We start from the raw sequence: 23,679 nt of genomic DNA, 5'->3' as shown, positions 1-23,679 counted from the left end.
AATGATGCTATAAATAATGTTTTTACCATTTTTTGATGGGCTGTTTTTGTAGGTCTTCAGTGTGCCTACTCCTTTTTGTATGTTTTTAGTTTAGAAAAACAAAGTTGGAGGAGTGTCAAAGTCACCTGAAAAGTGCAAATTGAAATATCCTGTCCTACTTGCAGAAAAGCAGACTGGTGCTTCTATTAAATATATGTTTATTAATGCAAGAAACATAACTGGCAAAATGGGATAGTTGGAGAAATGGCATTAGATGAGAAATATGATGTCATTGTGCTGAACCATAAATGAGTCACATGACTAGGCAGTAAATATTGAGGGCTATAGGGATAGTGGAAATAGAAAAGATAGAAGGGGTATGCCTGTATGTTAAGCATATGTTAATACTTAGCATAAAAGAAGACTTTGTGGAGTAGAATGAGGGAGCTAAAGCCACATGAATTTATTACAGAGGAACAGACAATAGGGCAAGTTAATTGTAGTATACAAAAGGCCCCCCACACGAAAGCAAAGAGGAAGAGGTTCCAATCTTGCTGTAAATAGGAAAGGCTGCCACACTGGAGCAAACCTTAATAATGGGGAATTTTAATTATTCAGATGTTGACTGTAGCAATAATACTGCCAGCACTGCTACTGGCAATAAGTTTTAAATGTGCTGCATGGCTATTTCTATATTGGAGCTAGTGATTTCTAACAACCCGGTTCTAATCGCAGATGTTCAAGTACTTGAACACCTGTATAATAGAGACCATAATATTATATCATAAAGGGGGTTATGTATCAAGGTCCGAATTTATCTCAGTATTTCTAATATCCAACTTCGAGCAACTCTGAATTTCCAAATCAACCTTATTTATGAAAAAAATTTGAAAAATAGGGTCGGGCAAAACTCAGAAAACTTTGGAGCTTTCCCCCAAAACTCCGAATTGTTCGGAGTTTTCCGCAAAAACGAAGACTTTTTTCTGAGTTTTTTGCTCTGAATCAGCGCAGACACTGGTACCTTCCCCACTAATTTATAGAATAGAATTATTCGAGGTTCGGATATTTGGACCTTGAAAAATAACCCCCTTAATGTTTACTGTTAAAAACAGACATGCATTGTGTCATCAATTTTAGAAAAGCCAACTTTAGCATTGTAAAGTCATTGTAGATTGGGACATGAGACTTTCAATTAAAAACACACAGCAGAAATTGTTGTAATTTAAATTTATTAAAACAATATATTACATGTTTCCTTTTTGAAAGACAGCTTAAAGCACTAAGGACCACCCTATGTGGCTTAACTCAGATCTAAAGACGTTAATAGGGATAAAAAGGAAAGCATTTAAAATTACAAGTCTGAGGGGATAGATGCCTCATAAATAAAACATAAACATAACAACATGTATTGTAAAGCAACTTAAAAGGATAAAATAGTAAATGAAAAACAAATGGCTTCTTGTGCAAAGTCTAACCCCAAAAAGGTTTTACGTGTATAAAGTGGAAAAAGATTCAGGTTAAGGGTGTGGCTTCATTTAGGGATGGAGATATTTTGGTCACAGCACTGAACCAGAACTTGCACACTGAGCAAAGTCTGGATCAGGGACCTAGAAGTGAGTTAAGCAAGAAAAGAGGAGTAAGAAGCTGTAGGAACTATTCAAAATCATGTACTGTAATAAAAGTATACACCTGTATGTAAGCCTAATACATAAGGAAAAGTTTTGTAGCTTAATTCTTTAGTTATCCTTTAATTGTTCAGCAAATAAGGATTGCTAAACTTAAAAAATGGTGGGCTGTCACGAGCGCCGGTCGGCACGTCCATACTCTTCGGCGGCCAATATGCTGAATATGCTATTGAATTACGTACGCTTGCTGCAGAGACTGGTTGGAACAACAAAGCCTATCATGCTGCCTTCAACAATGGGCTCTCTATCCGCCTTAAAGACGACCTGATCTCCCGTGAATAACCTACACTGGTAGAAGACCTTATTGCTTTGGCTGTCAAGGTGGACACTCGGCAAAGAGAACATCAAGCAGATAAGGACCGTATCAAGAGATTCCAACCTACGTTGGCTCCCCGCTTCCAAAGACCCCTGTTGCCTCCATCACCCCAGCAGCCTTCTGTTATTCCTCCGGAGGAACCCATGCAGATCGGAAGGGCACGTCTCTCTGAGCAGGAGAAGCTCCGGAGGCGTTTGGTAGGACTATATGTCTGTATTGTGGTGGTCAGTCTCATTTTGAAAACTCCTGTCCTGTGAAGCCAAAGAGTCCTCTTCTTCAAGGTAAACCTGGGAAGACATATGTGGGTGGCATTACTCCAAAATCCCAAGAGGACTCTCACAGGTTTCTTCTACCATTACAGATTTGTTTGGCCACAAAGGCGATTGTTGGCTCTGCCTTCCTTGATTCCAGGGCTGCAGGAAACTTCATGGATGCTCTTTTTGCCAAGTATATGGATGTTCCTCTGTATCCATTGACTATTCCCCTACGGGTTACGGTGAGTGATAATAGGCCACTAACATCCAAAATAATTTCCATGACAACAGGGGAATTGCCTGTGCAGGTTGGGACTTTACATAAAGAAAAATTGTTGTTCCTGATGTCTTGGGTCTACTCTGGCTACGCTTACATAACCCCTCCATTGATTGGTCTTACAGACAGATGTCTCATTGGAGTCCATTCTGTCAAGAACATTGTCTTCCCGCTAATCCCCTCCACCAGGTGACTATCCCAACTCTTCATCCAATTTATTTTCTGGTTGCATGGCTTCCCGGCTGAGATAGTCTCTGACAGGGGATCTCCATTCACAGCTAAGTTCCTTATGTAAAGACGTGGGTATCACTCTCTAGTTTTCCTCCGCCTACCATCCCCAGACCAATGCCGCAGCAGAGCGGGTGAACCAAGCATTAGAGCAATTCCTGAGCAATCATGTTTCCCTCTGTCGAGATGATTGTTCTGATCTCCTCCCATGGGCGGAATTTACTCATAACAATGCATGCCACACTTCCACTGGAAAGTCTCTGTTTATGTATACGGTCAACATCCTCAAGACTTTGTCTTGTCTAATGTCCCTGCTGTGGACGATCAGGCAGCCCATATGTCTGCTATTTGGGCTGCAACCAAATCAAGTTTGGAAAAGAGTGCTCTTGTGTACAAGACTTTTGCCGATCGGAGAAGTAGATCCTCTCCTACATACAAGGTTGGTGACAAGGTGTGGTTATCCACTAGGAACATTCGCTTAAGAGTGCCTACTCCCAAATTGGGTCCAAAATTTGTTGGTCCATTCTCCATTGTGGAGATTGTTAATCCCGTGACTTCAGCTTCCCCCTGAGATGCGAATTCCCAACATGTTCCACATATCCCTGGTGAAACCAGCAATTTCCAATCGCTTCTCTTCTGATCAGTCTCCTCCATCAGCTATCTCTGTGGATGGCCAACAAGAGTACGAGGTGGAAAAGATCTTAGACTCCAGACTCTCCAGGGGTTCTCTCCAGTTCCTTATTAGGTGGAAGGGCTTTGGTACTGAAGAATGCTCTTGGGAGAAACACTCTGATGTACATGCCCCTCGACCGGTAAGGGAATTCTACAATCGTTTCCCCCAGAAACCAAGGCTTGGTGGTCCAGGGGCCCCCGTGGGGGAGGGGGTACTGTCACGAGCGCCGGTCAGCGTGCCCGTCCTCTTAGGCCGTGAATCCAAAATGGCGGCGCCCATAGCTACCACATGGGTAGCGGAGGCACTGGCGCTGTGATGCTGGTGTCAGAACGCCGGCACAATGACGTCACAAACCAGTGCCAAATTCAAATAAAAGGATGCCCAGGTCATCGGTTCAATGCCTAGGTACAGGAATTGTTTGCTACATTCCTGGGTTTGTTATCATTCGTCTGCTATTGATTCCTCGATTCCTGACCTTGCCTGGACTTTGACCTCTCTGATTTCTGCCTGCAATTTATCTCCTGCCTGAATATTGACTCGGATTTCTCCTGATCCCTACCTTTACCGTGAATTGGACTTTAACCCCTAGTGTGCTTCCTCCTTGGTCCCGACTACTTCCGCTGGGAGCCGCTAGGCCCCCTGACAGTTTCCTAGCCATTTTCCAGTTCTTGCATTTGCCTTAGTTATTTTTCAAAGTCTTTTATAACTTATTAAAGGCTTACAACACATTTAGCAGGGAAGTATTTAATTTAATAACATGGACCTATTTATTTAGAAGCATTTTATAGCAAAAAGTCAAAATACATCTTTTCTTATTGCAATATCACCGCATGAAGTTATATTAACAGCGGCCTCTCTTTTACTATATATGAAATATTTATTCGGGCGTTTTATTAACAACGCACAATACTTTGTTATCCTTTGGTTTTATATCATATGACTAAGCAGTGATATATATTTATTAATCCCATTGCAAGAGGAATACATTGTATTTACACTAAATGCATGCTTTAAAATATTAATGAATCTTTGTAGTAGTCAGCATAAATATGACTTGCATTAGTACTCGTTAGATTCATTGACGCGTCTGTATGTCAACCACTTTGTACACTGGAGTGACATCATCTCCTTAGGTCACTGGCGATTTGACCTTTCTTCTTTTGCATAATATCTGTCCTTTCAAAGGATCTCTCTGAATTGATTTGAAATTTTGACTCTTCTCTTTATGAGGCAGTAAAATTGATAATTATTCAGATGGGAACTGAGTGCTGAGTGAAAAATCAATTTCGCCCGCTCTCTGCTGCGTATAAAATTACTTCGAAGTCTGTTGGCCTAAATGAATGACTAGAGTAAAGTAGCAGAAAAAGATAGTATAAAGGTTTAGCTGGAGGTGGTTAATAGCCTGGTGAAATAATGTTTTAGACTAAGGGAGTGTACCAGTAGGGGGTTATTATAAACAATGATGGTGCTTAGTGATCATATGTTTACATTAGTTTTCTGCTTCCTTATAAATCAGCCTTGAATAGAAACGGAACCCAAGGCCACGCTGCTTACCACAGAGACAATGTATTAAATTATTCTCATTTTCACACTCAGATGAAAAGTGAGCCATTGATTATTCATTGGCTGGCCATTAAATGCTACTTTTGTAGATGATTTGTCTATCAGGAAATATAATGAACAAGCATCCTGCTTTATGGCTATAGGTTTCAGATTTCAAGACATCTGTGTTGGCCGGGTAATGCCCAAACCTATTAAAAGAAATGGTTTACAAATTGCTTTACATCATTGAGAAGCTAGGCCCTAATGACTAATTGTTCATTACGGTATGAAAGATTGTGTGGACTCTATAACATAAACAACATTAACTCAAACTCATTTTATATTATTTTCATTCTTCGGTTCTATTGCACCGTGTGCATGTTATTTTTTTTGCACAAAGGGGCTCATTTGCTGTAATTAAGCTACCTCTTGTGTCCACCCTTTAAAGGAGAAGGAAAGGCATCCTGCACTTGGGGTCGCAAATGTTAGGCACCCCCAAATGATTTTATTGACTTACCTGAAACCCCGGGCAGGGGAAAAACTGCACCAGCCTGGGTTTATACCAGGAACGCTTCTCTTCCGTTTTCAGCTTTCTTCTAAAAAGTCAGCTATTTTGTTCAATGGCACATGCGTTTGCCTGGGGAAATTTGAAGCAAGAAGAAGGCGCATGAGGATCGCTCCGTGGTACTCACTGGTATAACCCCAGGCCGGTGCAGTTTTTCCACTGCCTGGGGTTTCAGGTAAGTCAATACAATCACTTGGGGGTGCCTAATATTTGGCGCCCCAAGGATGAATTTCCTTCTCCTTTAAAGGGAAAATGTACCCTTCTTTTTGACATGAGCTCATTTAGTTGGGCTTACCGGTATATAGAAAAGGTGCACAGGACAAGCAGTAAGTACTGGGCCTGGTGCGGCCTATGTCTAAATGATGTGCAAGCTATGGGACAAGTAGGGTGTGGGCAGGGGATACACCTATGTGCATCCCCCATGAATACAGCACTGCAAATTGTCTGTGGCAATTCAAAGGGCAGAGAACATGGCGGGTTGCACCTGTTTTTTATACTTTTCACCCTTTCCTGCACATAATAAATTACCCCATTATCTCTTTTCTTCTAATCTCATAAGGCACCTTTGTATCCATTCTCAAATAAGGCACCGGAAATGTTTTGTTTCTTAAATATACTGTATGCCAGCAAAGCATCCGTAGAACAACATGTGACTAACACAAGCACTCAGGAAAGTAACAGTTACTCATTGAAGAACCGATATGTACCACATCATAGTAAATAAAAATGGAAACATCACTCATGAACCTGAAAGGGTGAAAGGGCAGATTTATCAAGGGTTGAATAGTAAATTCTAATTAGAATTTTCGAGTTTTAAAATTCACACATTCGAATTTTATTCCCCCTATTCAAATGTAAATTTGTGAGATTGATCACACCTCGACCATGGAAACACAGCATTTTGCATCACAATTCCATCATAATTTAGGGTAGCTCCAAGGTTCCCCACTGCAAAGTGCAGGGAGCATATTTAGGCCAAAGGGCCTTTCATGAATGGTATCCATATGCGCAATAACTGCAACCATTTAAAGGAGAAGGAAAGGCTTGGTGCACTTGTTGGTGTCAAATGTTAGGCACCCCCAAGTGATTGTATTGACTTACCTGAAACCCCGGGCCGGTGCTCCTATCAGCCGGGCCCGGGATTATACCAGTGAGCACAACAGAGTGATTCACTTCCGACTTCTTCTTTCTTCAAATTTCTCAGGGCAAACGCAGTCGAATGAAATAACCGACTTTTTAGTTAATGTTCGGCTTTTTGTTCTACTGCGCATGCATAGCCGCGCAAATAAGGAGGAAGATGGAAGAAGATCTCTCCATGGTGCTCACTGGAATAACCCCGGGTCATGCAGTTTTCTGCTGATAGGAACACCAGCCCGGGGTTTCAGGTAAGTATATACAATCATTTGGGGGTGCTTAACCAGGCCCGGATTTGCGGCAAGGCCGCATAGGCCCGGGCCTAGGGCGGCAAAAAATAGGGGCGGAATGCCGCCCAGCCGCATTATGGGGACGTTCGCGTCCCCATCCAACTACACCAGCTGCGCCGGCGTTTTTTCGCCAGTGCGCTGGGAAGGCGGGCGCTAGGACCGCGCGGCCGCCTGGTCAGACCGCGCGGCCTAGTGGCGGCCGGGGAAGAAATCCAGCCCTGTGCTTAACATTGTGCACCCCCAAATGCACCAAGCCTTTCCTTCTCCTTTAAGCATGACTGCAATTGCGGTTTTGATTTAACATGAGCCTATAGAAGTTTACTAACCAGCATGCCATATAACTAGCAAAACCGAAGGGGACAAATATTTTCTTATCACATCCGAATAATATACATTCGCATAATAGATTTATGAACTCTCTGCTCTATACATGCAAATTCGCTTATTCTTCAGTAGGAAAAGCTTAAATCACATCAGCACAGTTTGATATTTTAAATTACAAGTGTTTCAAATATAATATTTACTCTATAAAAACTTCTTCCTGTTAATTGTTTCACGCAGGCAAAAGTGTTTGCATTTATTGTGAGCTGATTTACTTCAGTGGTGTACTTTAAAGTGTTTTCCATAGACGAGTCAGAGATCTGGAATTCCTTAAATGCATCCTGCATTATTCCGAATTCCTTTTGACTGTAAAGTCTAGACAAGTGATTAATAGCCTATTTTTTAAAGCATAGGCATATAGTTTGCTTCTAGAGTTTACGTGATATAAAATATGGATACACAGCTTTCTAATATGAGTCTTGTGACTGGACCAAAGACCTTCTCAAAACAAACCTTATGATAAATATTTGCCCATCTTTTGTGCATCTGCCTGTCCAAATTATCTACTTCAGCATGTGCAAGTCAAACGTTTTTCACAAATGTAGCAGTGTGTCAGGGAGCCGGGAGCTCCCTCCAGGGAGGTAGTCTGGATCAAGGAGTAAGCCCTCTTGAGGGAGCAAGGTCGCGGTATCCAAAGGGTTAAGCAGAATCAGTAGTAGTGGTCACAGGCAGGAGTTAACGAGGGCAGGCAGATCAGATGCAAATATCAAGAGTTCAGGCAGGGGGTCAGAACCAAAGTAGGAGCTAGAAACAGACTGGGGGCAGGATTCAGGCTGGGAGCTGGAAACAGGCTGGAATAAGGCTGGAATCAGGAATCAGGAAATACAAACAGGAACCCAGGATTAATGGCAGCAAATCCTATTCTTGGGCGCCGTCACAGTGTTTTGGGCGCCCTTTTATGATGAGATCCCGGCACCAGAGATGACATCCTCATACAGCGACGCTGCAGCCATCTGTTCAGCATGGGCACCGCCATCTTGGATCTTCACTGTGACCGCCGGGAATGTAAACAGCGTCGTCGGATACTTCTGAGTCGGGTACGTCTGGCAGTCCTGACAGTACCCCCTCCCCCATGGGGGGCCTCTGGACCACCAGGACAAGGCTTTTGGGGAAACCTGGCGTGGAAATCCCTCACAAGACGAGGAGCATGAACATCAGAGTGTCCTTCCCAGGAGCATTCTTCAGGGCCAAAGCCCTTCCACTTGATGAGGTACTGAAGAGAACCCCTGGAGATTCTGGAGTCAAGGATCTTTTCCACCTCATATTCTTGTTGACCATCCACAGAGATAGTAGGAGGGGGAGACTGGTCAATAGAAAAGCGGTTGGAGGTAGCGGGTTTTACCAAGGAGACATGAAACACGTTGGGGATTCGCATCTCAGGGGGAAGATGAAGTCTGACAGCCACAGGATTGATAATCTCCAAGATGGGAAATGGACCCACAAACTTCGGACCCAACTTGGGAGATGGCACCTTCAATGTTTCGGGAAGAAAGCCAAACTTTATCACCAACCTTGAAGAGAGGAGAGGACCTACGTCTCCGATCCGCGAAGGTCTTGTGCACAAGAGCACTCTTCTCCAAATTAGACTTGGTTGCAGCCCAAATAGCGGACATATGGGCCGCATGGTCATCAGCGGCTGGGACATCAGTCAAAACAAAGTCTTGCGGGAAAGGTTTGAGGATGTTGGCCATACACAGACATGAATGGAGATCTTCCAGTGGATGAATGACAGGCGTTGTTATGAGTAAATTCCGCCCACGGGAGAAGATCAGACCAATCATCTTGGCAGAGGGAGACATGATTTCTCAGGAATTGTTCTAAGGCTTGATTCACTCGCTCCGCTGCCCCATTCGTTTGGGGATGATAGGCAGAGGAGAATTGGAGAGCAATACCCAAGACCTTGCATAAGGAACGCCAAAACTTCGCCGTGAACTGGGAACCTCTATCAGAGACAATCTCCGCCGGGAAGCCATGCAGGCGGAAAATGAATTGAATAAACAACTGTGACAACTCCACTGCAGATGGAAGCTTCCGTAAAGGGACGAAGTGGGCCATCTTGCTAAAACGATCTATGACGACCCAGATCACGGTGTTCCCACTGGAGGGAGGAAGTTTGACTATGAAGTCCATTGCCAAATGCGTCCAAGGACGAGAGGGGACAGGCAAAGGCTGTAGTAACCCGCTAGGGCGAGAATGGCTAGGCTTGGAAGTGGCACAAACGGTACAAGCAGCAACAAAGTCTTTGACATCTTTACGAATAGTCGGCCACCAGACTAGACACAGTCCTGACACAGTGCCATGATTCTGCAGGATTGTATATAACACAACTCCAGGCACCAGCAGTAGATTGTATAGGCTTCTTCTCACCATCAGTGATGGGCAAATTTCTCCCGTTTCGATGAAAAATTCGCGAATTTACCGCCAAATGGCGAAAAATTACGAAAACCGAGATTGACACCCACGTCCAAAATTGGACACGGGCGTCAATTTGGATATATACATTTTTTTGTGTCCGAATTAAATGAAATAGAATGAAAATCGACGGTGGGATGGCATTTGGATCGATTCGTTTTCCGAAGTCGCCCGAAGTTGCCTCAAGAGGAATCTTTGGGCGACTTCGGAAAACGATGTGCTCCGAGTGCCATCTTGCTGGCGGTTTTCATTCTAGCCGGCAGGAAGGCAGGGGAGGCAGTTCGGGGAGATTAGTCACCCTGAAGAAGAGACGATTTGTCACCGGGCAACTTATCTCCCAGAATTGCCGCATGTGTCTCTGCCCTTTTTTTGGTGTGAAAATGTAATGCAAAGCTCCCTGAATACACCATTATTTGAGCAAGCTTGACAGCTTCTTTAGTATGTGTTTGCAAAGGATTTTTTATGTGTATAAATTTTGTAATCACACCCAATTTAATAAAGATTAACTTCAAAGAAAAGTTCCCTGTGTACACCATTTCTTGGTAAATTCTCCCCGAATTGCTGCGTGTGTCTCTGCCCTTAATCTGGAAAAAGTTATAGCCAATTTTAATGAATTTAAGTAAAGAGATGCCACTGTATTAATGCTTTAGGAATTCTTTATAGCACACCATGTAAAAATATTTGTACGTATGCCGCTACAAAACATATAAAGCCAGTAATTATACCACTGTATTTGTCTTTGTCCCCATATAATATCAGATTTGTGGCCCCAAAATCAGATTTTGTAAACTATTGCAAGAATGCAGTCTCTTGTGGTTGTAACTCATTTACAGGTAACTCACATAGCTTTAGAGCGGCAATAGATCTTTATAATTAAATATATATCCTTTTTACAGATAAAATGTTTTCTGGAGATTTATAACAATCTACTAAAAAAGTTGTTGGCCAAAAGGTACAAGTTATATGTTTAAAATAACATTGAGTTTGCTATATAACAATATTTATTGTATTTATTTATAGATGTTGACAAGAGCGGTGCCTTTGTGATTGTGAAACCGGCAGAATATGAAGCTGACCTTCAACATCTATGATTACAGATAAATGAGAACATTCTGGTGTGTGTGTTAGACCAAGGGGCATGCTTATGAGTTAAAAGAAAAAAGGTTGGGGGGGAAAAAACTGTAAAAATAAACAATTTATAAGGTGGATATTTCTCCCTATGCCTGATTTTTCATTACCCATCACAATCCCTGAAATCTATTAAAAAGAAATATTTTGCAACACCTCGGAACTGATTTAAACCATTCATGCAAATGGGGAAAATTCAGATGGCAATTCCCCCATAAAAAGGATGTGGATCTGTTTTGCTTTCAAAATGTCTTACAGAATTTGGGAAGAATGGGAGTTACAGCAAGTTTGTCCATGCTCAGGTATAAATGAATAGAAAATTAGAAATTATTATTAAGTTTATATTATTAACGGTGGTGATTACATTCAGTTTGGACAATGTTCTCATTACAGTGAAATGGTCTATTACATTTTATATATTGTACATTTAAAGCACTGACACTTAGGAGCCCATTTACTAACAAAATTAATTTTTGCCATGAATCTCTAAAAAAATATTTTTAAAGCTTGAAAATTTTGAGATTTATCAAGTGTAAAAACCACTATTACAAAATTTTGCCAGGTAAATGCCAGCGTCATGAGATGCTCAGGCCTCCTTGTGTCATGAAATGCTACAGACTAAGGCCAAATTCATGAAATTCTCATGAATTTATGTCTTGTTTTTCTACCAAACACAATTTTTTTTCACAGCATGACTTGTAATCAGGCACTGGTCAGTCTACATCAAAAACATAAAGCAGTTCAATACCAAATGTTTAAAGACTGCACCAAAAGTAGAATTGAAAGGCTGAAAATGCCACTAAAACTAAGTTGACCACAAAACCATATATAGTTTTGGAGAGTACACTGACAAATTCAAAATGTGTATATATCCTTTTGATTCCAAGCCACCAAAATGTTTTGTATTAAATTCATGAAAATGATTGTGGCCTGCAAAATTGAAATAGTGCACAAGGAAGAAGATCTGTGGAATCAGAATGCAATTAAAAATAGCTTCAATTAATGCATCAGACGCATCCATCTATCTCTGCAATTTTAGGTTTAGATGGAAGTGAACCTGGTCTATCAAAACATTGTTTGAGTATTAGAATCCTAGAAAAAAATGTACCTTGAAGTAACAGTTAATAGGAACTCTTGAAAAACACATTCCGTAAAAAAAAACCACAATAAAACATTGCAGATATTTCACAGTTAATGGTGGAGGCCACTTAAAGGGGACCCGTCACCCAAAGAAATTATTCAAAATCCTATTTTATCACATTAGTCAAGCAAAATGAACTTTAATTACACTATATAAATTATTGAATCTTGTTTCCTTCAGTCTGGGAATTCATAATTATAGCAAGCAGGCAGCAGCCATTTTGTGCACACTGTAAGACAAGCCTCTTATCATCTCAGAATCTTGTTTGTGCACCAGAATGGGGGACCCAATGTCCATTTCCATGCCCTGGTTACACAATTAAATGGTTAAGAGAACGGGGGAATGTGGGGAGAGCAGTGACATGTAGGAAGTGCTGAATGGAAAGTGAAAGTAATTGTCTGCCCCGCCTCTATGCCACTGGCATAGAGGAGGGGCAGACAATATTTGATTGACAGCGGAGATTTTTAAATGAGTTTACAGCAGCTATGAATGCTTTAATAAAAAATAGAAATTGGATTTCATGTTTAATTTGAAAAGGACTTTTATTATACAGATTTTTGTGTCTGGGTGACAGGTCCACTTTAGTAAGGTTGCGGGAAAATATGAAAAGCGGAGCTCACCTGTCCAGGGTTGCAAAAGCTTGTCTCTCCTCCATCGGCATCCCGCGAGAACTATACAGGTACACAACTCCTGTGACAACACAGCACAAAATTAATTCAGCGCCCTGAGGAAGTGCCGCTGGTTGTGGGCACGAAACGCGTAGGCTGATCTGCACAAACATTGCCACTGTATCACATTGTTTGCTACAATAAAATTTTTGTGGATGAAGAATTTCCATGTCTGAAATTACTCCGGCTGAGCACCCATGCGCTGAACTAATTTTGTGCAGTGCACTCAATAAGGTTGCTCTAGCGCTAATTTGGGGCTGACACCACTCTTTGTGACTTCACCCCTGTGTCTATGTTGGAAATCACAGCTCTGCAGACCGTAGTATTTTGCTGCTTTAAGGAAGTGTTCACTAGATGTTTAGTGTTTGGATGTTTCTCTTGAGTAAGAAAGGCCTGTGTGAGCAATAATATAGTTGGTGAAGCAGTTAAGGTTTTTCCCAACACCTAATAAGATTTATATTTATTCTCAAACATTCTTTAGAGATTTCACCTCTGTCCTTGCCTCCTCCCACCTGTTGACCAAATGAACGGCAGCAGAAAACTAATGAGATTTATATATTACACATTAAATGGGTGTAATCAAGCTAATTATTGCTGTGTGTACTCACACTGATCATTCTGCTGCTTCAAAGCCTACCGTTTACATCCATAAATTCATGACAGGTCAATAAAGATTTGCTGATATAAAAATACCTGCCAACAGTATGCTTTAACCTGTTGTGGAAGAGATGCTAGAATCAATAATGTGTGAATAAAAAGCCTTTGACAGTTGCTGATCCTCTTTTGATTCATACCCTCGCACCAATGAGGATAAAGGCAAAAAGATCATAGACCAGGGGTGCAGAACAACTGTAGGTAAGTGAAAATTATCCAGTCTCCATGTGTAGCCTTGCCTGCTTGTGCCACATGGGGCGCCTCTATTTTTATCTGTGCCCCCTTTGTTCTTCAGCCTGCCCGCACCCAAGTAAATTATGGACACAAAGACATTTTGGAAGGCTTTTGCACACTCACATTACACACATATAATTTATTATTTTGCTTTTTCCCCCAGGAAATGCCCATAGTATTCAACCATACAATGGGGCTTATTACATGGCAGCTCAGAAACCAGTCTGTCAGCTTCTATGAAAGACAAACCTCATTCTTTGATTGATGATTTGCAACGACCCCCTAAGCTTAGCTTTTCAACAGCGGCCCAGAACACAATGAGCATGTGCAGTGTCACCGACACTCCTATTAAAATCCAAGATGGTGACCCCTTGTGCACAACTTCGAAGGCCGGAATCATTACTGTTATTGAGATTTGGAAACTTTAGACTGGTTCATTATATAAAATACAGCGTTTCTACCCAAATTTTATTTTTAGGGTTTCGTTTTTTTAAAGGGATATGGTAGCTGTGATCTGTAATCAATGCAACAGGAGGGTTGCAAAGACATCCCTTTAATTACCAACATGAAAAAGCGGCTTGATGCGTAAAAAATGTTTAAAGCCCTGTATAAATTATATTGAAAACAATATACATATAGCTATAAATGAAAAACACAACGGTGGTTATTTCTCAAAGTCCGAAGTTATCTCAATATTTTCTGTTAAAAACTCAGATCAAATCCGCTCAGGGTTTTTACACTTATTTATTATTACATTTTCCAGAAAATTTGCTTTGCGGGGAAAAAAAAACAGATTTTCACAATTTTTCTGATTTTTTCATTCAATTTTGGCGATTTTTTTGGAATTTTCACCTGAATACTCAGAAAACTTCGGAGTAGTGCACGAAACCCAGTGCACATCAAAAAAACATTGGGACTTCTCCCATTGACTTATATGCAACCTTGACAGGTCTAAGATGCCGGATTTTCAGATTCTGACTTTTCCACCCTTGGGGTTTAATAAATTCTGACAAATTTGTGATTTTTTTTTTTACAAGTCAGATTTTATTTAGAAAAATAAAAAAAATTTCGTGATTTTTGCATTCGGAATTTAGTAAATAACCCCGTACCTGTTATCCAGAATGCTCGGGTCTTGGGGTTTTCTAGATAATGGATCTTTCTATAATTTGGCTTTTCATACCTTAAGTCTACTAGAAAATCATGTAAACATTAAATAAACCCAATAGGTTGGTTTTGCTTCCAATAAGGATTACTTGTATCTTAGTTTGAATCAAGAACAAATTACTGTTTTATTATTACAGAGGAAAAGGAAATAATTTTTTTCAATTTGGATTATTTGGATAAAATGGGGTCTATGACAGCATTTCCATAATGTGGAGCTTTCTGGATAACGGTTCCCATTCCTGTAAATACAGACGTTTTTAATACATACACTAGAGCCCGGAACAAACTCTAAAATTCAGGTTTTTTTGCACTGGCAAAAGGGGTCGCTATATACTTTCCGGTTTGGCAAAAGCAAAATTTTCATATCAAATTCAAATATATTTTCCATTAATGACTTTTATTACCTTCTCCTCATTTGTAATTGTGTTCTGCAATGCTTTTTTCTTTGAGCTAGCATTTATCTACGGATATAAATAGAATGCTTATTAAAGCAGTTAGAAAAGGGGTTGAGGAGAGAGGTGAAAGCTCTAAAGAATCTTTACAGAAATACATACAAATCTTATTAGGTGTGGGAAAAATATCAGCTATTTAATTCAACAACTATGTTATTGCTCTCAAAGGCCATTTCCCACCCAAGAAGCACAGAGACAGTAAATAACTGAAATGTGCCTTTCCAAAGCAACAACATTGTACAAACCACAGAGCTCTCTGATTTACAGTTCTTAGAATTGGCTTTCTGGAGGAGAATATTCACAAAGATTAAATTGGAGTAAGGAAGATTAACATTTTTTTTTTGGCTAGGCAATTTTCCATATATGGCAAGCCCCATTTTTCCCCAAGCATATGCTGAATGAGTATTATTGAGATTCCTTACGTGTTTACATCAAAAACCCTTAGCAGTACACTATCCCATTTTTTTTAATACTTTGCTCAAGAGATCAGTAAAATAAAATGTATTTATATTAAAATTATAAGCAGAGGGAATACTGTGTACAGCTTCTTTTATTCAGGGTTGACTTTATTATAATATCATAGCTGACAACATTTCGGGTCAACAGAACCCTTTCTCCTGAAGCATAAAATACTATTCAGGCCAACAAAATACAGTACCAAACAATCCAGGTCCAACAATCTGTTTTGCAATTATCCTAATAACTGTAACAGAAAATAAAAAAGTGTGACCTTGAGGTCCCCATAGACGCAAAGATTTTTCTTGCCGAACTTAGTCCGACCAATCCTTTGAAATTATCGTGCGGTTAGTGGGATTCGAACGATCGTACATCTTACGATTTTTCGGCCGACATCTTTCAAAAAATTGATCGGCCAGGTTAAAAAAATGTTATTGGTCCCAGTGCAATCTATCTATGTTTGCAGGGACAAGCAGGCAGCTCCCCTTTGTTTTCCTGGCAAATGGTCTTTTCAGTTGATGGTCAATTCTTACGATCGTACGATTGTTTTGAGATAATCGTGGTCTCACAATGGCGATCGGATCTTTTAAAAATCTTTACATCTATGGCCAGCTTTAGGGAATGAATGGAGAAGTGATAAAGGTGAGAGGTCTTGGAAAGAGACCATTGGGAAAACGATAAGAGGAAATTAAAACAGAGGAAGTGGCGATGGGCACAGCCAGATGATGTGGGTGGATTGGTTGGTTGACTAGAAGCACGATTAGAATACATTCGTTTCTTTGAACTGTATCATAAGTGACCAGACGGCAATGTAGCTTTTGTATTGTTGCTAAGAGCCTGTTGGAAGTTCTTTATACCGGTGCACTTTGTCAATTTTGTTCAAACATACTTTAAATGTTAGAGGTTGTGGAGATTTCCTGGGTAATAGCACCAACAAAGAACTGAAGGTGTTTTAAAAAGTGTTTTAAAGCCTGGAGCCTAATTCTAAATAGTCAATAGGGTTAACTCAGTGTTTACATAGTAAAGTTAAATGTGGTATTTTGTGTAAGTATTGGCATGTTCCTCAAAGAAAACTTACTGGGAATGTCCGACTGGCAGAAATCTGAACCTCAGGCATTAAATGCCAGTATAAAAAGTTTAATCATTAAGAATAATAGCATCTCATAAAAGAATAAGCCTTATGCATTTCATGCCTGAAGGGGAATAGGCAGCATCAGCAGTCATACAGACACAATTTAAAGAAACAATAACCAATACAAAAAAAACAGATACCAAAGTCAGTTGGAACCCTTGAAATATCTACACAGTACAAGGGTGGGACCTGTTATCCAGAATGAGCACACACACGGTGATTCGTTTTCCGAAGTCGTCTCACAAGGAAACTTCGAGTGAAAAACTAATCGCCGCGTGTGCTTTAGCGCTGGTGATTTTTCATTTTAGCCAGCCAAGAGACAGGGAAGGCGTTCAGGGAGATTGGTTGCCGCAAAGACGAGTTGATTATTCGCCAGGCAACTAAATCTCCCCGAATCACCCACTGTGCCCCTACCCTAAGGCTGAGGGATTGATCTCACTTCTTCCCCATTCCCCCTAATAGACCCCACACCTTGACCACTCAAAATGACCACCACTAGTTCTTACTGGGAGAACATTTTAGAGCAAATATATAAAATCTAGGTATAGGATCCGTTAGACCTGAAACCCGTTATCCAGAAAGCTCCTAAAAAAATTTAAAAAAAAAACAGAACTCCAGACAAATTGCTCAAACAGAAAAATAGAAAAATAAAAGAAAAAGAAACCTGAATTGTTGTATGCTTTTCAATGTATCTGTAAAGGTACTTACCTCTTCACTACTAATCCAGACTGCACATATGATTGAACTCGTATAGCAGTAATCCGTTCTCTTCCAGGCAAGACTCCAATTCCCTCAATCATATGTTCTGTGAAGGAAAATCACGTCATGTATTTGTGTGTATTCACATGTAAATATAATATACAGCATATATATAGGGATGGGCAAATTTGACCCGTTTCGTCAAAAATTCGCTGCCGGCGAAATGTCGCTGACGCCCTTTAAAGTCTATGGGCGTCAAAAAAATTGTTGTGCAGCGAAATTTTTTTGACACGCGTCTTTTTATTTTGACTCATAACGCCATACAAGTCTATGGGCGTCATTTTTTCGCTGAAACAAGGCGAAAAAATTCGCCCATCCCTACATATATATAATAATTTCTGATATTCAGTCATATAACGTTCTACTAGCCAAATGAACCTTTTGTAATTATAGTAGCTGGCACCATAAAGTTGAATATTTAATTACTCACACACATAGACCTCATAGATCTCAATAGCTTGCATGTTCTCCATTATAATGCAGAAGCTGTAGTTCAAGAACCTCAAAATTCTTGCATACATATATTTGTGTTGGCATCTATCTATCAATGTATCTATCATCTATCATATCTGTCCATCATGTCTCTGCATCGTATCATCTATCTAGGTTGACTTGTGCAGCAAAACATTTGATTGCTTCCCTATAGACAGCTCATTATCAGCCAATGACTGTTTCACAGCCGTCTCTTGGATGCAGTATTATAGTAAAATGCTGAAATGTATTCGATTTAAAAAGATTATATTTTTAGTAGTATGAAGCGCTCTCCCCCTGGTGGTCACACGATAGAGGTAGTTACAGACATTGCAGCTGCTACTTCTACAACTAACAAATCATTCACAGAGCTGAACTTTTTTAGTTCAACAACAGAAAATAAGTATTTTATATTTAAAATAAATTATATTTAAGAGTGACTGGCAGTTCTGTGTTCATGGCCCTCCCTCCCTCTATCCATCCATTAATCTGTCAGGAAGGCAGTAAGGACAGGGTTGGCCTGAGCCTCAAAACCCAAATAGCTGTAAAATGAGATCAATATTTTCAAATGACAGCTGTATTCAGAGTATACAAATGAATACAAACAGCTACAATAAATTAATTGAATATGACAGGGGAATAGAAAGTAGCCTATTAGGCAGGTCTACAAAGCCATTAGGTGCTGTAATAATTATCGAACATTTTGCTTTTAAGGTTGTGCAACACACCTCAAAAAAATTTGGCGCACCCAGAACTAACATTACAATGCAAATGAGACCTATACAGTCAATAAAGAAGTGCAAAAAGTGTATATAGTGCAGTGATGTTATAAATTCCTTGTGCACTGTAATGTAATGTGATGGATATTCCAACAAGAAATATGGACACTACAAGTCTACTACTAGTGTTGCAATAATGGCTACACATTGTGATAAATATAAAATGCATTGGACTTCGAAACACTGTATTTTCTATGTAGATATCAAAGAGTCATACCTTCAGCATTAGCTTAAGGGGCAATCTTCGGGCACCTAAATTTATTAGAAAAAAATCCCCATGTTTTGTAAACTCCAGCACTCCAGCTGGAACTGCAAACTCTGGTTTCCCCACCCCCGATCTCTGCAACAAAAGGGAAGGAAGTTATCAATGATACGCAACCAGGGGGACTAGTGGCAGCATTTGTAGGACTTTGCAACTGGGGTGGGGGACCCCACACGCAGGACCCCCCAGTGGACTCAGGCAGGCCCAGACTGGCAATCTGTGGGTTCTGGCAAATGCCAGAGGGGGCTGCTATAAGGTCCCATAGAGAGTCACTATTTAGTGGGCTGATTGGGCCTCTGTGTACCTGAAATGCCAGGGCCTATTTTAATTCTCAGTCCGGACCTGGACCCAGGACACCCCAGTCCGACATTGCCCTTAGAGTAGGCCTTGGATGCCATGTTCTCTGATGTAGCGCTCTTTTAATTGCTTAGGTAGATAAGGCTTAGACATGTACAAGCCTACTTGCTGGATAGTTGGCTATCATCCCACTAAATATAAGAGCAGCTTCCAATTTCCTTTTCCTTTCCGTTTCACCTTTAGGTTCCCTTCCTTCCTTTTCCATTTTGTTCTGTTCAGCGCTTCATTTTAGTTATTTTTTCCCAATAACCCACTGCTCAACTTCTTTTTTTGCACTTTTCCTAGGTTACATTCTGCCACCTTCCCCCAGTATGGACTTGCTATATTATTTGTGCACTACTGCATGCCATTGAATGTGTGCCTTATTCCATACCTCCCAACAGAGAAAGAGAGACAAAAAGATTTGCCATGCCCTTTTCCATGCCGAGACATTAGTGTCACCCCAGATCTAATAGAGCACTTGGCAGTGTTGCGGTTGCCTTTGTGTAACACTGAGCTGCTCTCAACTCAAATACGTACAAACTCCTGCCACCTACTCAGGCTGTTCCACATAGAGCAGCACTCTGCCAGGCACTCTGGGATATTCATGATACAATGAAGTCTGTTGGCAGTCCACATTTAAACCACAACCCACATGCAAACCCATATGAGGTTTAACAATTAAAGGGTCTCCTAAATGATGTTCTTTCATTGATGGGGCATATTGCTGGAAGTGCAACAAGGCAGATAGTTAGTTAGGTTTCTGTTTTATTATATACAGGGAAACCTCGATTTAAATTACACCGATTTTAAGTTTCAATTTAAAGTACCCTGATTTTAAAGTTTCCACGCATTTTAAATTTTTAATTTGTGGTCCCACCAATTAATAATGCATTTCAATGGGTGAATTTCCCTGATTTTAAGGAATGTTTTCCTGGATTTTACATCAACTGTAGTCCTGATGTACCCAAAAACGGCTTTTTTTCCTCTATAAATGTTATTGTTTTAAAAAAAATAAAAAAAAAGGTTTAAAATACTAATCAGATGTATATTTTGCCATGGTTCTGCCTGTAAATGGTCAAAACTCCAATTAGTCTGCCCCTTATACAGTCCTGCACCAATCACTTATTGCTTTAGGTTGTGTATGTGACTGACAGAGAGTCTTGCACATGCCCCCCATAGTGTAACATTAGTGTAACATTAACTCTGCAATGTATAAAACAGTGGATCTCAAAGTTAAACAGACTCCTATGCTTATATCCTTTCGGTACTTGAAGAAAAAGTTACTTTAACACTTAAACACATTTACCTGATTTTGCATTTTTTTATGTATGTATATATATATATATATATATATATATATATAGTTTCACAGAAGAGGGACCGCTCCAAGTTAACACTTCCTGTTTGCTGCTTCAGCCGGGTGCTCAGTCCGCAGCGTCCCCACTGCTAGAATTCACATAGACATACAGAAGAAAGGACGGCACTCCGATACATGGAATAGATGTTTATTCCAAACACATAGAAGGATCCAACGCCCTACGCGTTTCGGGAATCACTCCCTTAATCATAGGCATGTATCTTGGACCAAACAGACAGGTTATATACACAACCTCAATAGCGACCCCTGTTGGGCCCAATGTATTAATACAATTTAAAAACATATACGCTTTATTAACCATTAAAACCAATCTGCTAAAGGTCAAAACCTCGTTTTCCATATTAAAAAACCTGACAATCCTTCTGAGAATGTGTAAATGTGTAGAATGGGTTAACTGCTCTAGAGAATAAATAGCTGGTAATAGATGCTTAATAGTTAATCTTCAGCGAGCAAGGGGTAAACCTTTACAATAAAAAAGGTTTCAGAATGTATAGTAACAGTCCAAGCTTTTGGGACAGAGATTACTGAGGCGCGGTTACACCAAGGAGATGATAGAAACATCATGTGATAAAGCGAGTAAAATTGGCACTAATGAAGGTTCCCACACCTTGGCTAGTTTTAATCGGAAATTGAACACTAAAGGGAACGATAATGATATATTCTTTATCACAGAGTACAGCGAGGAGTTTGGGAAAATCTGTAATGTTGTTAGAAGATATCTTCCAATACTGTACAACGATGAAAAATTGTCAGGAATACTAGCTGCCACGAATGTCAAATGTGTCTCGAGGAAAGCACCCACTTTAGGGAAAATGCTTGCGCCCAGTCTAGTGGCTACAGGTCGTGAAAGCCATAGACATAACTGGCTGTCTACTAAGGGCAGCTATAGATGTGGGGCTAATATTTGTAAAACCTGTAAAGTTATATCCACGGGGGCGACTTTTAGATCTAGCACAACGGGCAGGGTGTTTCACAGCAACGGTTTTTTCAATTGCAACACTAAAAATGTAGTTTATTTATTGGAATGTTTGAGCTGCAATAAGCAATATGTGGGCCGCACTACCCGTTGTTTAAAAGACAGGATACGAGAACACATTAGATCGATTGAGAATAAGGATGAGGGGACCCCCGTGGGGAAACACTTTGCTTTATGCTCGAAAAGGGGAATCCGCGATCTGTCGGTAAAGGTTATTGAACAGGTGAAACTACCCCTTAGGGGCGGAGATGCTGAGCATCTACTAAACTTAAGAGAGGCGTTTTGGATCCTAAAAATGGAGACCAGGTTACCGAACGGTCTGAACACCAGACATGATTTATCATATTTATATTAAAGTGCCGGGGCCACTGATTGGACTGGCCTCTAGCATTAAATATCTCCCTCTCCTATCCTCCTACCCTTAACTTATGTCCTACCTCTCTATACTTTATCCATCTATAACTTCTTATTACATTGCATTTTTTATTACAATGCTTTCTTTACATCTAAGTGTACTATGCTATTGATATACATTCTGAAACCTTTTTTATTGTAAAGGTTTACCCCTTGCTCGCTGAAGATTAACTATTAAGCATCTATTACCAGCTATTTATTCTCTAGAGCATTTAACCCATTCTACACATTTACACATTCTCAGAAGGATTGTCAGGTTTTTTAATATGGAAAACGAGGTTTTGACCTTTAGCAGATTGGTTTTAATGGTTAATAAAGCGTATATGTTTTTAAATTGTATTAATACATTGGGCCCAACAGGGGTCGCTATTGAGGTTGTGTATATAACCTGTCTGTTTGGTCCAAGATACATGCCTATGATTAAGGGAGTGATTCCCGAAACGCATAGGGCGTTGGATCCTTGTATGTGTTTGGAATAAACATCTATTCCATGTATCGGAGTGCCGTCCTTTCTTCTGTATGTCTATGTATATATATATATATAGATATATATATACTGTATAACCGATATCTAGGCCCTGACACTATGATCCGTTGTCAGGAATAGTATGCACACCTTGTCATGGGCCCTTTAAGAAGGGATGTTATTTGTGTTGTTTGTACTTCCTGATGACGGCTTGAGTTAAGAGCCGAAACGTTGAAATAAACTACAAAAGTTTGCACTGATAAAAGCCCTGTGAGTGCGGTTCTTTTGATGCGCTTTAAGTTTAAGCTCCTCCTGGGCGCCCGATTATTTTGGACATGGGGTCACTATTCCAACCAGTGGCCACATATATTGACCATTATTTTCAACCACTGGTGCAGACAATGGATTCATATATAAGGGATACCTCACTCCTACGCACACTCCTAAATGATTGGACGAGTTGATTGTCTATTGGTCACGATGGATATCTCCAGCTGATACATTGTTATTCCTCATGAAAGTGGGATTGCAGCATGTAGAGAAGCACTTGTAAGAACACCTGATGTTACAGGTTACACCTGATGTGTCACACAATTACTTTACCTTTAAAGGTGCCTTTTTCTTACAAATAGCGGGGACCGACATGGGATCAAATATCACTCTCTCTTTTGCCATCTTATTCATTGAACAATTTAAATAGCAGGGGTTGTTACCAAAGGGCAAGGACAACATTTATTTTTATTAACGCTATGTAGATGACTTTCTATTATTTTGGAAAGGGACCGAGGATGAACTCAAAGAGATCCATCATACTTTCAATAAATTGAACTCTCCCATTAAATTGACTTTGGAGGATGATCAACAGTAGATTCATTTTCTAGATATCACGATTTATAAACAGGGAACCACCCTATACAAAAAACCCACAGATTGCAATAGCCTTATACATGCACAGTCCCACCACACATGTCCCGAGGGGTCCTGTTCTCCCAATTCCTGAGAGTCATTAGGAATAATTGAGATCCAACCATGGCGGGACTACAACTCTCCTTTCTTGCAGAACAGTTTGC

General features: G+C 40.2%; 1 long non-coding RNA gene across 1 annotated transcript in view; it reads right to left on the bottom strand.

Annotated features, from left to right (window-relative positions):
- Nucleotides 1-17,570, bottom strand: part of LOC108710910 — a 74,002-nt gene extending 56,432 nt beyond the window's left edge. Inside the window, exons 1-2 of the long non-coding RNA XR_001934824.2 lie at nucleotides 17,474-17,570; nucleotides 12,626-12,695 (exon numbers count right to left, since the gene is read on the bottom strand). This is a non-coding gene — a long non-coding RNA (uncharacterized LOC108710910). The remainder of the gene's footprint in view (nucleotides 1-12,625; nucleotides 12,696-17,473) is intronic.
- Between the last annotated feature and the right edge of the window lie 6,109 nt (nucleotides 17,571-23,679).

Source organism: Xenopus laevis, chromosome 3L (genome assembly GCF_017654675.1).
Source record: "Xenopus laevis strain J_2021 chromosome 3L, Xenopus_laevis_v10.1, whole genome shotgun sequence".
Lineage (NCBI taxonomy): Eukaryota > Metazoa > Chordata > Amphibia > Anura > Pipidae > Xenopus > Xenopus laevis.
Note: the sequence above shows the minus strand (reverse complement) of the source record. Positions and strands in the feature narration are given on the sequence as shown.